Consider the following 15,698-nt stretch of genomic DNA (forward strand, 5'->3'; position numbering starts at 1 on the left):
CACAGTAGGGTAATAACAAAGATTAAGCGGGGCGCTGCACGTAGAGCCCCCGGCAAACCCAACGCTGAGCATTCTAGATCATCCCATGCAGCTTTGCTCATTCACGTCCCAGTAAGGGTGCCCTGGTCACCCGAGGCACACACATGTGCCCTCTCAGGCCAGATTCATCTGCCTCACAGCCCTGGCATAGTCAACTCTTGAGAGCGAACTTAACAGCATTTGATCCTGTGAGGAATTATCTGTTGTTCACCGCAGTGAGAAGAGAGGGCTATTTCAGACGTGATCTGCACTCCACCCCGGGTTGGAAGCTGCATGAGGCTTCACCATTCCACACCTTCTCCTCCTGCCTCTACACAACTTCCTTCAACACCTCACATCTAAGTTTACATACGAAAGTCTCCTTCTATCCTTCAGAATGTCACCTAAGGCGTCGGAACAGGCACTCGAAGAGAACAAATAAGGCTTTTGTTTCACCCACCTAACCCTTCTGTACTGACCAGGGTGACTTACATCAAAGAAGCACGGATTGTATCTTTACCCCTCCCCCCCCCCCAAATAATAATACTAAACACTAACTCCAAGTCTCCCAGATTCTTCTCGCTGTTCATTCATATTGATATAATCTCTACAGTCCACACGCCATGTCTCCATCCTAACCCTTCCCCAAACAGCTCCACTCTCTGGTGACTAAGTATCAAGTATAGGAATCTGTGGGGGTCACTCTCATTCAGAGCACCACACCTTCTTCCTCTCTGAAGATCCAGATTTTCTAAGCTGCTGGTAAATCCTTTCCATTTAGAGTACATGCCCCTGGGTATGCAGGAAACCATGTTGGAAGATTAGTCAGCAAGCGTTGCCTGTACAGAATAAGGATAATGTGAGGTCGGGAACACATCAGAAGCCGTGATGACTGGACACGTCCTTTCTGCTTTTCCACACATCCCCGGAAACACTGTGAGCAGCGGTGGCTGCGCCCTTGGACATGACACTAACATGCGAGCCGCTTGGCTTCATTGTGCTAATTCTCAGACTCTACTCAAGGCACAGCCAGGACCTGAGGTAAATTCTTATTCAGGGCTCATCTCATTAAACCAGGTTTGTTTGTTGTTGTTGTTTTTTTAACCTTTTGAAACTTTTGAAATTATAACGTGTAGTGGATGTAAATATGTTTTGGTTTTGATACCAAGTGTGAGATGTGAAACAGATCTGTGTGAGGCTGTGTGGTTGTTTGTTTGATAGAAACAGGCTTGTGGACAACATGTGGTGTTTGTCCACTAGAAGAGGAACTGCCTCTTGTGGGGGCCATGGTCTTCACCACCTGATAAACATCCTAGTACAGACTCTGAGGGTAGAGAAAAAAAATATATATATATATGATCCCAAAACAAGATGCTTGTCTTTTGGTTTTGGTATTGCTTCTGATCATTTGGCTGTTCATCACTCCACTTCGAGATGCTCCTAGGGAGAAACACTCCAGAGAACACTTTGGTGTTCTGGGTTCCAGCTACTGCTCTGGTTCTGGCTGCTGCAGTTGCAGTCACCTTTGCTGAATTGCTGGTTTGCTATTTAACAGGTCTGCTGAAATCCTGAGGACGAAGAGTGGAATCACTCCAAAGACTGAGTCTAAAAAGGCCTACTTCTCCTGTTCCCATTAACCTTTTTTCTCTCCTATCTAGGGCAGTTGGGTTGGAAGGCAGGTGTAAGCATTAAAGAACCACAAATAAAGTAGGTTTGAAAAGCTCAAAGCCTACCATAACACAATTACAACATTTCTCCTTACCCTACCCTTTTCCTCCCCGCAAACTCTCCCACATACCCCTCCCTCCTCTCCTATAAGTTCGTGGCCTCTTCTTTTATTAATCGTTAGGGTGTTCACAATATGTGTATGCACATATACTCATGAGTGTAACCCGCTCAGTCTGTACAGTGTTGCTTGTATGTATGTGTTCAGGGCTGGCCATTTGGTGCTAGACAACTGATTGGCTAGCCTAGTTCTCAAACACGCCCATGGAAATTGCTGTTCCCAGTCGTTCTATCCTTTAAAAAACAGGAGCGCATACTCTGAGATGTATGTTCTTCACATTTTAAAGGAACTCTTGGGAATGAGGAGATGGTTCCATTGATAAAGTGCCAAGCAAACGTGAGGATCTATCTGAGTTCTGTCTTGTGAAATTGGTGAGCTCTGGGTTCAGCGAGAGTCCTCCTCCTCAAAAAAAAAAAAAAAAAAAAAAAAAAAAAAAAAACCAGAAACCAAGAAGACAACTGCCCCCCACCTCTGGCCTGTGTACACACACACACACACACACACACACACACAACACACATACACACACATGAACAAGCACACATGTACATACCACATTCAGGAAAATTAAGCTAAAGGACATCCTATAAGATCCATTGACTATGAACATTTCCATTTTAACATATTTCAAATCTATAAAACTAGCAGTCATTTAACTCAGCTGTTATATTTCACTCAGCTCTTGGGCCCCTGACACTCGGTAAGCCATGTTAACCTGCCCTGCCCTCTGTGCTTTCTTTCCATCTTGGTTTTGGAACTCAATGTTTTTCTTCTGATTCATGCAGGAGGCATGGCTATCCTGGACTTCTTCTCACCCTGTGCTCAGGAGACTGGACCATACTCCCTTCTTAGTACTCAACATGCTCCTGGCTTCTTGACTCTCCTTAGCACAAACACTGTCTTTCCTTAATCTGTGTGAGCCTGGCTTCCTCAACTGGCTTGGCTGTGGGCCTTGCTACAGCTGCATGCAATAAAGTACCTTCTGAAATGCACTTTGTTTCTTATTTAAATACACATGAAAATTAAAGCCCACAAAATTATAATATTTTTCTAAGGTTGAAAAAGGTTCTGCATAATATAAAATTATTTCAGTATTTATATGCATCATAACTAATTGACTCTAAGTGGCTTTGATTTCCAAGTGTGAGGCAACAGTCTGATGAATCACTAATCGTTTTACGGGTCAATTCATGGCATCTTTTGATGAGCTACCTAAGGATATGGTGGGTGAATGAGCCTCAGAAGTGGGGATTTAAGTGATGGGCTTTGTGAAAATAGCTTTTATAGTCACATTGACAGGAGATGGAAAAATCAAACCACAGAAATAGTTTTTATAATGGAGCTGATTTGCCCTAATAAAATCTAAGGGGCTGGTATGAGGCAAAAATGGTGACATTCTTAACAGCTGAAGACAGCTGTGTGAGTGCTAAAGACTTGCAATGAAGATGAGGGAAGTTAGGGTGTTTAGTGACTGCATTCATATCCGTGCAGCTGCTCTCCCACGTACATCTCTTAGCAAAGCTCCAGCCGCAATTGCTAGAGTTGTAGTGAGAGTGGAGACGCAGTGAGAGGAAGGTTTCATGTGAGCAATGGCTGCCACATGGTGCTCAACCATCCCTGGCTGGTGGGTGTCACAGAATCCTTCAACTGAAGGAGGAAGAGTTGACTGTGGTTCACGGTTTGAGGTCATCACTCATCATGGCAGAGAAGACCAGGAAGCAGAACACGAGGCAGCTGGTGGCTCATGTCTGCAGTCAGGAAGTAGGAGCTCAGACGCTGGTGCTCAGCTCACTTTGTTCTCTCTGGTCAGTCAGGGATCCTTAGCCTGTAGAATCTCCTGCACAGATGTGCCTGCAAGCATGTTCCTTCAGTGACTCCAGGTCCTGTCACACTGACTGCAGAGGCCAATTCTGGTACCCTCAAAGCCTCTGTTTGAACCCTGCACTTACCTATTCCTTAACATGTTCCTTGTTGGCTCACCAAGCTTTGTGTTTGGTTCCCCAGTCCATTAGCACATGACTGTATGAGTTTAGACTCAGCACATGACTACATGTGCTTTAGAACCTGGTCCCCATCAGCATATGATTGTATAAGAGCTTAGACACGGCCCCCACTCCATCAGGGCATGAGCTGTGTGAGTTTGAACTTGGTCAACTCTGCTTACCATTACCCACTCAGTGCCTTAAATAGTTCAGATCACACAGTAGAAACTTTGCTGAACTAACTGAGTGAACCTATCTTATCTATGAATCAGGACTCCCCAGATAAAAGCTAAACTTTAGGCTGGGGCTATGGCTCAGTTGATAACGTGCCTCTCGATTGTGAGGACCTGAGCTCCAGCCCCATAGCACACAAGACAGCTAGCAGAATGGTGAGTGCCACAAGCCCAAGATGGCAAGACGGCAAGCAGAGGTCCATCCAGCCTAGCCTTCCTAGTGAGGTCCCAGGCCAATGAAAGGACTTGGCTCAAACAAAATGTGAAAAGTCCCTGAGGAACACCACCAGGGTTGACCTCTGACCTCCACATGCATGTATATGCAAATGTACACACTCACTTATGTACAAGAGAGCACACATAAACATGCACACATACATACATACATACACACACACACACACACACACACACACACAACTAGATTTTATCTATATATAGGAAAAATCCTTTGGCCTTCAGAATAATAGTGTTACCCACCATCAGCACAGTGAGCCAAATTAGTGCAGTTACTCTATCAGTTTAAAAAATAAAAACAAATAATGGAAGGACAGCAGGCTAGAGACACACCAATGAGAGGATAAATTTTCCTTTGATCCTTTGATCAAGCAACACTGTTTCAAACACAATTGAAGTTTTCTTTTAGAGTAGACTCATCTAAACTGATGCTATCCTAAATGAGGAGTTAATGGGAATGGGACGACCACACCCTGCACACACTCCCAGCTCCTCCTGCAAAGATCGAACAGGAAGGAGTTGTTAGCCAGTCAGAAGAAGGAGACAGTACGGCTCTTGGTGTCAGAGAGGAGACCCACACTGCTGCCAGGCAAGGCAAAGTCCATCCTAAGGACAGTGGCACTGCAGACACACCGTACATGGTTGTAAGACAGCTAGAACCAATTGTCACTAGGCCTGAGGTTTTATTCAGAGGCTGCCCTGAAAGTGCCAACTACCATTTCCCTTTTAAGGTGTGTCCTATCACAGGCAACTTTTCTCCCCTGACATATCATTATGAAGAAGGATCTCCTCCCAAGTTACTGTTCGCAGTTTTATGTAAAAGATTAAAATGGCATAGATGTAAGTGGTAAAGAAACATAGACAGGCATGATGAAGAAGCCTGACTGGTCACGGTGGAGAAGTGTAGGTGTGTGACACAGAAGCACGCTCACTCGGCCATCATGGTGGAGAAGCATAGGTGTGTGACACAGAAGCACGCTCACTCGGCCGTCACGGTGGAGAAGTGTAGGTGTGTGACACAGAAGCATCCTCACTCGGCCGTCACGGTGGAGAAGCATAGGTGTGTGAGACACAGAAGCACCCTCACTTGGCCAGGTTTTTTATGGAATTTATTTGCAAAAAGTAAATGTCAACTTTAAGATCTCAAAATGGAATATAAGATGATACTACCCTGTTTACTTCACAATAGCATTCAAAATGCTGCGATGAGACACATTAGCAAACTGCGAATGATTCCAGGTTATGTACATGTGTATGGATCTCGCCAATGGTGTTTAAGTGCTAAGAGTCAATAGGTTAAAACAAATACACTCTACATGACATTAATTCAAGTTAAAAGTTTTAAAATGGTAAGTGTTCTTCTAAACAGCGGTGCTGTTCCCTACCACACTGTCACATCTCGCCCCTGTCAGGTGAAATAAGCAGGATAACAAAAGACCTGCCCTAGTGTGCCTGAGAGTCAGTGCAGCATATTAACTAATCCACAACGCTGTTCCAGTCAGTCACCACCCCTCCCTCCTTCCTTCCCTCCCTCCCTCCCTCCCTCCTCTAGGCAACATATCTGAGGAGATTCTTTACACAGCTCCTGCACACACACATACACACACACACACACACACACACACACACACACACACACACACGGACACACATGGACACAAGGTCATGCTGCCTCCACTATGCTAAGATGTCCAAGATGCCCTTTAAATGCTTCAAGACAACACTGTTCTAAGGACTTGACCTCCTCAGAATGAACACGTCCTAACTAGGCTGAGACTCCTTTGCTCATTGTAATATCAATAATTTAGGAGTACAGTCCGTATCACAAACTTCGATGGAGCGTATAGTCAGCGTGGGATATTCCAACCATCCATTGCTTTTGCTGATCCAGCCTACAAGTGCAGACCTTCCCGAAAGTCTCAATTCTTCCTTCCACCATCTCAGGAACACTCCCTCCTCACAGAATACTTCCCAAAGCTAAAATGGTATCAGAGCTGATGTGTGATGATCCGATGATCCCCCACGAAGGGATCCTGTGAAAGCTTCAGCGTGGCCAGGTGCTCTGCAAAGGATAGATGGGTGTGCACATATTCGAGGAGGGACTTTCATTCCCAGCAGTAATGAAGGCTGCGGATGACTCCAATCTTGCCTGGGGGTTGGCTTCACAGCTTGGATCTCCGCAAGCCATGAAGTCCCTGAGCACCAGGCACAGTGATGCAACCATGGCAACCAGGATGATGGTATGGGTGATATGAGAAAACTCACATGGAACTGGACATTCATATTTAAGCTCTGCCATTTTAAACCAAGCGTTTCCTCTGCCTCGGCTGTTTACGTCTGTGAGACCATGAAGGTAGTGTAGCCGTGCTAGCTCACAACATTGTAGTGTTGTTATTTATTTGACAAATCAGTTATTATTCTTTTCTAAGTACTCTTTCTGGAATAGTTCATGGTGATGAACATGGTGGAGGTGGGGGGGAAGGAAGAGGACACTGAGGAAGAAGAGGAAGAAGAAACTAAGGAGGAGGAGGAAGGGAACTAGGCATTGTAAACCATTAATTCATAATGATTAGAGCAAGCATGCAGACAGGCACCTGGATGGCAAGCCATTAGGACACACCTGACACCTGGGACCACCAAGCCATCCTCAAGAGATGTGAAAACATCACCAACATCATGGCTACCACAGAGAACCTGGAGAGAATCTTAAAGGTGAAAATTCAGAATTGACTGATGTGACATTTGAGCTGACTAAGTGTAGTCAGAGTGTGCTTAATCCTCCTGCAATTGAATAAACACATTGAAATAGAGATTAAGCAATATTTTGGATCGAGGTCTCTGAAGACTAGGTTGAGCCAAGGCGTCCAATGCACTTAACCTCAAGTGAAGCTCCACAAAAAGTGTGTCAACCTAGACCTCAGTGTCCTGAGCCCGGGGTGCTCACTGACGTTCAGCCATTGGCTGAGGGCCACCAGAGATGAAAGCTGTTCCCAGGCATCTCCTGGAGAGGTCTCTGAGATTCTGGGCATAATAACTCAGTCTCCTGAGGGCACCCTCTGAAAACAGTGTCAGGTGCCAGTAAGCGCAACACACTCAAATGGACAGCAGTACTATGGCAGATGTGGCTAGTACGGGAAAGAAGGTCCACATTCCCCAGTGGAAGTGGGTTCTGAAAGCCCAAACTATGTCATTCACTCTGTCTGGGGCTGTGTCCTTAGGCATCAGTGGCTAAAAAACACAAAGAGGTATCACAGTGAAGGCATGAGGAAAGGATTTGCAGGAATTCCTTAAGGAAGCAGGGGCCCACGGTTCTGCTCACCAGCCTCCTTTGAGGAGCCTTTGGACTCTCTGGAGTGCCTGCACAACTGATTGGGTCTGGAGTCCAGGCTCCATTCTGTGTGGGGATTACATAACATCCCTAAAGACACACTCAGAGCTAAAACTCCATCCAAAAATTAGCAAAGAAAGTTCAGGCCATAGAGTCTAAAGTTGGAGAGTTTGAAGTGATAACAAAAACATATGTGCAAGGAGCCTGAGAGGGCTACACATTCATTTGACAGGGGATCCGGGCTGCTGGCCAGGAGGAACAGAGTTGTTCCAGCCCAACACAAATGGTCAAAGGTTAGTGTCAGGAAGTTCGGTTTTAGCCACAAGTCATGTCAAGGTCAGGCAGTCATGAAATTTGTGGATTTTCAGAAATAAAAGAAACATACATCACAAGCGAAAGAGAAAAACACATTGTGGAGATGTGTGCCTTGGGAATTTGAGCTTAGGAACCCTGATTAGATAGAAGATAGAGTCTGAGAGGTCATTTTCTGGTGACTTGCCAAACACCCTGAGTCATCAGATGTTCGATTAATCAAGTGACAACAGACCTTTGCTCCCATTTGTAGGAGGATGGTACAGAAGGTGAGTTAGAGTGGAAAAGACAGATTCAGGGGCTGCTGCAGGGTTATAGAGGGAGGAAATAGACAAAATAGCTAACACATTTCCTGGAGAGATTACACAGTAAAGGGAACTAGCTCCAAGAAAAAGGCGCTGGTCCCGTAAGTAAGCCCATCTTCTGTTTGTGCATAGGCAATGGCTCAATGAGGAAGTGGTACACCCATCTATTCTTCAAACCCTCAAGAAGCTTGATCCTCAAAGACATGATTCGTGTGAACCATTACTGAGGTGAGATGGGAGCAGAACTCTCTCCTAGCAAGAAGGCAGAGCTGGCTTCTGAGATAAATCTCCCAGCATGGGATGTATTGGAGAAGGATTGGGACGCAGTGATGAATACCTTGAGCTGCAGAGAATATTCCCAATGTGAACTAGTTCTAGTGGTCAAGTGATAGTATTTAGCAAGTAAAAAAATCATTCATGGATAATAGAACAGAAAACCTACAGGTACCTGACAGATGGGCTTGGCTAAAGCTCTGATGGAGAGAGACAATCTGCCCACAGCACTGGGAGCCACTTGCTGACAGAATCAGGAGTACTTGTTGCCAGACAGTACATACAAGAGAACAGGACAGTCCCCCTGAGCTACGGGGATCAAAACTGAAGGAGGAGGGCCAGAGCTCAGCACAAAGCCTAGAGATGGAGGAGAAAGAGGCAGCGTGTGGAGGAGAGGGGGACCTAATAAGAATATCAGCCTTGTACATGTTCAGCATCAAAGAGGCGCCTGGAAACAAAGCTACATGCGTATTTGATTCAGGGAAAAAGTCAGCTCTGGAGACAAAGCTGTAAGATCCACCATGGCGTAGAGTGAGCCTCACCCTAGAACGGGGGTGAGGGAAGGGTTTGGAGAAGCAACATGTGAGTGCCTCATGAGTAGAGCCTTAGGCTGCTCCAGTATTCTAGAACTATCTCAGCTAAAGAAAAAGAATAAGCCAGGCCAAGAAGAGGCCAGAAGGGAGGGGAATGAGGCCCACCACCTGTCACTTAACCACCCAGGGTACACTACTCTGAGAACAGCATCTTTGGGAGTGTCATAGCAGATACGGGCCATCCTATATATGACACATCCTGTATATGACACATCCTGTATATGGTTACAGACCTCTCACTCAGTGTAGCCTCATGTACTGGATGATTATGCAGATGGCTGCAGCCCCTTTTCCTTGATCCCCTTTTATCTTTAAGTTTGGTTTGAACTTTGGTTCAGTGAATTAAAACCTAGCACTTTGCCTCCCCGCTGTTATTATGACCAAGCACTCTTGGCTATTGGATTTCTCTTAAGTTTGGGACTCCCGGTGTTTTATTTTAGCTAAGTGCCTGCTACCCTGCACTTTCTCAAGCCTGGGGTGTCGTAGCAAAGAGGTGGAGAGCAAAGAGCTCTGTCCCCATAGAGGAAGGTGAGAACCTGGGCTCCCTCTGCCCTGCTCAAGAACATGTAGGCGAGCCACATCCGCCTTGCTGCGATTCTCAGCCCTCTGCATGTCCGGCCAGCCCTCCTCAGCTGGCCTCCAGCTGAGCACAGAAGAGCTATGCAACTAGGCTGAGAAAAAAAACTCTACCACTAGATTCTCAGCTGGCCCCCCTGCCGTCAGAGCCCACAAGCAAGGGGCACTGCAGTATATAAAGAATTAATGGGGCTGTAACATGGATAAGACAACCGAGGCCTACGTGGAGGATGGATTCGGAACGGCAAGCTCAAGTTTGGGGTTATCATCACAGAAGCAAAAGAAAGAGCTCTCATTATTAACAATATTAGGTGTCTGAAATACCACTGGGTTTATTTTGGAAGCACAGATGGCCAGGCAGATGTACGCTGCGTGGGAGTGTGTGAACAGCGAGAGACACAAACAGTAGCTGTGGTATTCATCTTGAACTATACATCTTTCTTTCTGATTATGACATTTGATGAAAAATGGAGACAGCTCTACAGAATACAAATCTTTATTTATGAGCTCTATCGTGTATAAGTATCAAATTACAGGATTTCATGACCAATCCTTGCAAGCTTCTAGAGTTCACTCTTACTGAGAGTGTATTTTGTGCTTCCCACAAGAGCCGGTCAGCAGCCCATGGCAACAGCTATTACTGGCACCTCTAGCTTCCAAACATGGAAGCTGAGATCCTTGTTTTGGTTGCAAACCTAGTGAATAGCATCGCCAACACCAGCCCACATGGCTGACCCCACAGGCCCACCCCTGGCTGCTGTGCTTCCCTGGGAGGGAAGGAACCTGTGCTGTTTTACAGCCATCTGCCATGGTGTGTTAGGAAGGAAATCGTCCAAGGACTGAAGACATACCCTCTGCACCTCAAATATGGCTGTCATCAGAGACAGACCTTTTAGAGAAGTGATTGGCCCTAACCCAGTCTGACCAGCACCTTGTAACAACTGCACGTGAGAACACATGGAGAAAGTAGAGGTGTGCGTGCCCAGAGGGAAAGCTAAGAGCTGGAGTGGTAGAACATGCCTGCAGTCCCCGCCAGAGGAGGTTGAACTGGAAGACTTGCTTCAGTTTCGAGGGCTAGCCATGGCTACACAGAAAAACTCTGTCTCAAAATACCAACCAAACAACAAGAAAAAAAAATCTCTTTTTAAACAGCAAAAACGTCACCCATGTGAGAAAACAATTTTTCTGAAGCAATGAGTAATTTCCTTTTTTTTTTTTTGTATGCCATTCTTTTTTTTTTTTTTTTTTTTTAATTTATTCTTGTTACATCTCAATGGTTATCCCTTCCCTTGTATCCTCCCGTTCTTCCCTCCCTCCCATTTTCCCCTTACTCCCCACCCCTATGACTGTTCCTGAGGGGGATTACCTCCCCCTCTATATGTTCATAGGGTATCAAGTCTCTTCTTGGTAACCTGCTGTCCTTCCTCTGAGTGCCACCAGGTCTCCCCGTCCAGGGGACATGGTCAAAGGTGAGGCACCAGAGTATGTGAGAAAGTAATATCCCACTCTCCACTCTACTGTGGAGAGTGTTCCGTCCATTGGCTAGATCTGGGTAGGGGTTTAAGGTTTACCGCCTGTATTGTCCTTGGCTGGTGCCTTAGTTTGAGCGGGACCCCTGTGCCCAAATCTGCCTATCATAATGTTCTACTTGTAGGCTTAGGAATCTCTGAAGTAAGAAAGAATGTGAGTAACATTTAATAGTAATAGGGCCAAGACTACAGAGAGAAACAGGGAGTCAGGTGTAGTGGTGCACACCTTTAATCCAAGCACTCCAAGAGGCAGAGCCAGGTGGATCTCTTGAGTTCAAGGTTAGCCTGGTCTATGGTCTACAAATCAAGTTCCAGGACAGCCAGGGCTGTGCAGTTAAAATCTGTCTGGGGCATGGGGGATGGTGGTGAAAGGGAAGGAGAGAGAGAGAGAGAAGGAAGGAGGGAAGGAGAGAGGGAGAAGGAAGGAGGGAAGGAGAGAGGGAGAAGGAAGGAGGGAAGGAGAGAGGGAAGAATGGTCACATCTTAGATGGTGGGTAGAGTTTCAGCCATGTCTTACAGGTGTGTGGGCATCCACTGGGCTACACAGACCCACTTCACACTTCTTGTAGAAGTCTGTAATTATTCTGTTCTATAAAACAACAGTAAAGTGAAGTTCTCCTTTATACATTGTATTTCCAGTGTTTCCAAATTATCTGTGGTAAGTATCCCTTTATTAAAACAGCATCAGGGAAGAGCTACCCACCTGGGAAAGAACTGCCTGGTCTTAAAGCTATAGTTGAATTGATTCTGGCAAGTGTACGAAGCGGGTGACCCTGACCACACTCAGGCTGTAGAACATTCCATCTCCCCAGGGCTCCCTGGTGCTTTTGGCCCCACAGTTCCGCTGATCAAGAAACTGCTCCAAATTTACCTTCTCTAAAAGTGAGATGTAAGTGAGACTGCATAGCACTGATTCCTGCCTGGCTCCTTGGACCCAGCAGGAAGCTCTAAGATGGCCTGCCGCCCTTCCTTGCTGTCGCCTGGTACGGTTGGCTGCATGGATGTAGTGAGGGGTTTTCACTCAGCAGTAATGGGGATTTATTTGCATAATTTTCTTCAGTTGTCTCCCTTCTCCCACTCCCTCCACATCCTCTTCCCCAATCACTTTCTCTCCTTTTTCTTCAATCATTAACAATGGTAAGAACTTTGGGGTGCACTTTCTTCCTTTTAGGTGGAAAAGTGGGAGCAGAACTTCTCAGTAGGATGGCACGCACTCATTAGCATTGCCACGCTGCTCTCCAAACCTGAGCTAGTCCATCTGCATCCCCACCAGCGATGTCGTCTGAGCACTCTGGGCTTTCAGTGATTTCCATTTTTATAATAATACAAGTATGTTCATCCACACTAATGACTCATCATGATTTTAATATGCATTCTCTTTAGGATTGGTAATGTCAGTGGTAGATCTTTCTGGACAAGAAAGTCATGAAACATATCGTCTATTGTCTCATTGGGTTGTGTTTCTCTTATTGAGTTGAAAGACTTCTTAATGTGATCTAGCTGCAAGTCCTCTTCAAATAGGTTACCTTCTCATCTTACGAAAGATGTCTCTCCCTGAGCATTTTTATTCACTTTGATGAAATTCATCCATCTTGTTTCACAGCTTGTTTTCTGTAAAACCTGTAGAGAGGGACGAACTGACAAAAACAGGTTGGATTGAGGAGGAACCAGGGAAACAACGCAGAGATGGGAGCCATTTGTGTGACCGTTCCTGGGAGAGAAGTTAGAAGGCAGAGTGTGTGACTGCCCATTCACTGTAGCTCTATCACGTGGCTGGAGGCTGCCTTCTGCAGACCAGCCAGCCTGTGACAGAAGGTAGATGTGCTCATCTTAGTTCAACCAGCACATCCAGTCAGGCAAGAGTAAAAGGTAAAGGAAATTCTCTGCTTTGTGAAGAAAAGGGTAGGGCAATAAAAGAACGCTCTAGGAAATGGATCATCAAAACTATTACATTGCATTTCAGATGAAAAAGAAAAACATGGCAATAATAAAATGATAGCAAAAACTCATCCAGTGGGCAACCAAGTGGGGGATCTATGAAATAAGCAAAAACTTCACTACTGTCAAATGGAGAGGCCTGGGAATGGAAGGCAGATGTGCTCATCCTAGTTCAACCACTTTCTAAATAAAAGCCAATGCAGGAGGAAGCACACCCAGTTTCTCATTATAAATTGTAATCTCTTTACTATATCATTATTGGCCAGCATGCTGATATTCCACACCCTTCCTACTACACATAGCAAGACAAGTATACCTCTGTCAGTCTCGACGTATGCTGTAGAACTCACAGATACGGAAACTGAAAAGCCTCAGGACATTATTAGCCCCTGAAATCTAATTAAAAACAAAATGAAAAGCTGATCTGAATCCTGAATATTTTTGAAAGTATCGCATTTAATCACAGCATTCACCAATTACCAAATCTAAAGATAAGATATAAAATGACTTTTCTTCAAAACTATAGCTCTGACACAGAGCTGAGGTCTTTTCTCTCAATCAAGCAACTGTTCAAGGATAACTTATTCATCTATAGGAAGAAGGAAATCTCTGTGTTTAACATATATTGTCATGTTATTTCTATAGAGTGGGTAGGCTGTAAATGAAATGCATAAAAACTCAATATATGATATTTTTGATAAAATTGCAATGCAGATAGAGATCACGTTTCAAAGATGCTTTTCCAACATACTGAGAGCTTGATTTTTTTCTTGAGACAGAAAAAGCTTTCCTAAATTAGATTTTCTTTTAATTCCTCAGGATACTATAATAAAATAAAATAAATAAGAAGACATTGTGCTTTCAGTAAGGATTTTTCTTTTAAATGTGACAGGAAGAGATCCAATTTTCCTGACTAAATGGATTGGCAAGGTCCTAAATAATTCAGGCTCCATTTACAGTTTGGGAGAGTGTGTTATGTATGAACTCTGGGCACTGACTCACCTTGAACTCCTCTCAATCATTCAAGGCACACTTCTAAGCAGGAGTTGCACATGACTGCATAGACTTTTATAGCAGGTAGCATTCCTCATAATTGCATGCATGTTTTTATTACTCCACTGCAAAAGGAAACAGTTTTCTCCAGACCTCCAATGTACCACCCAGAGCATGTCAGCTACACACCACATACAAGCTGAAGTTGTTGGTTCTCTCCTTCTACCATGCAGGGCCCGAGGGTCTAAGTCCTGTCGTCAGGCTCAGTGAATAGAGCTTTATCCACTGAGCCATCTCACAAAACAACTATCTACATATTTTATATGTTGCATTTCTACTAAGCTACTGTTGCAGCACCTGCCAGAGCAACTCAGCCTTGAGTCCACTGGAATTTGGAGCCACAAAGGATGGCTATAGCCTGGGACTTGGTTACCAGGTCTTCAAGGGTGAACCACAGGGACTTTCCTGGCCTACGGAGGATCCAACCTGGGTCAGTGAGAGTTGGTGTAGCTTAAGGGAGCCCAGGTCTGCATAGGAAAGCCTGAAGCCTAGGGTGTAAGGGCCAAGGTGCTGCATGCTGGGTCTTGCATCGATAGGGATCAGCCCACATTTCCACAGGGAGGACTCCCTTATAGCACCAGGTGAGGCTTTGGTGATGGAGTTTCATGTGATTTTGGAAGGCTTCTCTGCCTTCAGTGGGATGTGTAAATTTGGGCAGAAGTGTGTGGGAATGTGGACTATGCTTCCTGCTCTCTTCCTTGGTCTCCCATCTCTGCATTTTGCCAGGCTGCTGTCCCTGTCCTGGCTTCCTTGTGAAAGTATTCTTGTACATGGGTCACTGCTCAGATCAGAGTTTCTTTTTTTTATTTTCTTTTTTTTATTAATTTATTCATATTACATCTCAATTGTTGGCCCATCCCTTGTATCTTCCCATTCCTCCCTCCCTCCTGCTTCCCCCCTACTCCTTTCCCCTATGTCTGTGACTGAGGGGGACCTCCTCCCCCTGTATATGCTCATAGGGTATCGAGTCTCTTCTTGGTGACCTATTATCCTTCCTCTGAGTGCCACCAGGCCTCCCCATTGAAGGGACATGGTCCAATATGGGGCACCAGAGTTTGTGTGAAAGTCAGATCTCCTTCTCCACTTAATGGTGGAGAATGTCCTGTCCATCAGCTAGACTGGGTAGGGGCTCGAAGTTTACTGCCTATATTTTCCTTGGCTGGTGCCATAGTTTGAGGAGGACCCCAGGGCCCAGACCCGCCTGTAGTTTTCCAGGACCCTCTGGATCCTTCTATTTCCTCATTCTCGAAGGCTTCTCACACCTAAAGTCTCAATAGGATGTCCTCCCCTCTGACCTACTTTCCTGGTAGGTAAAGTTTTTCATGGGGACTGGGTCATGAAAGAAATAAGGGAAGAAATAAAAAGACTTCCTGAAATTCAATGAAAATGATGGAACAACATATCCAAATTTGTGGGACACATTGAAAGCAGTGCTAAGAGGAAAATTCATAGCACTAAGTGCCTTTAAAAAGATCAGAGTTTCTTAGAACTGAAAACTCACCTCCTCACAACACTGCATCACTGGCCAGTCTCAG

This window comes from Acomys minous (assembly GCF_964271855.1).
Source record: "Acomys minous genome assembly, chromosome: 14".
NCBI lineage: Eukaryota > Metazoa > Chordata > Mammalia > Rodentia > Muridae > Acomys > Acomys minous.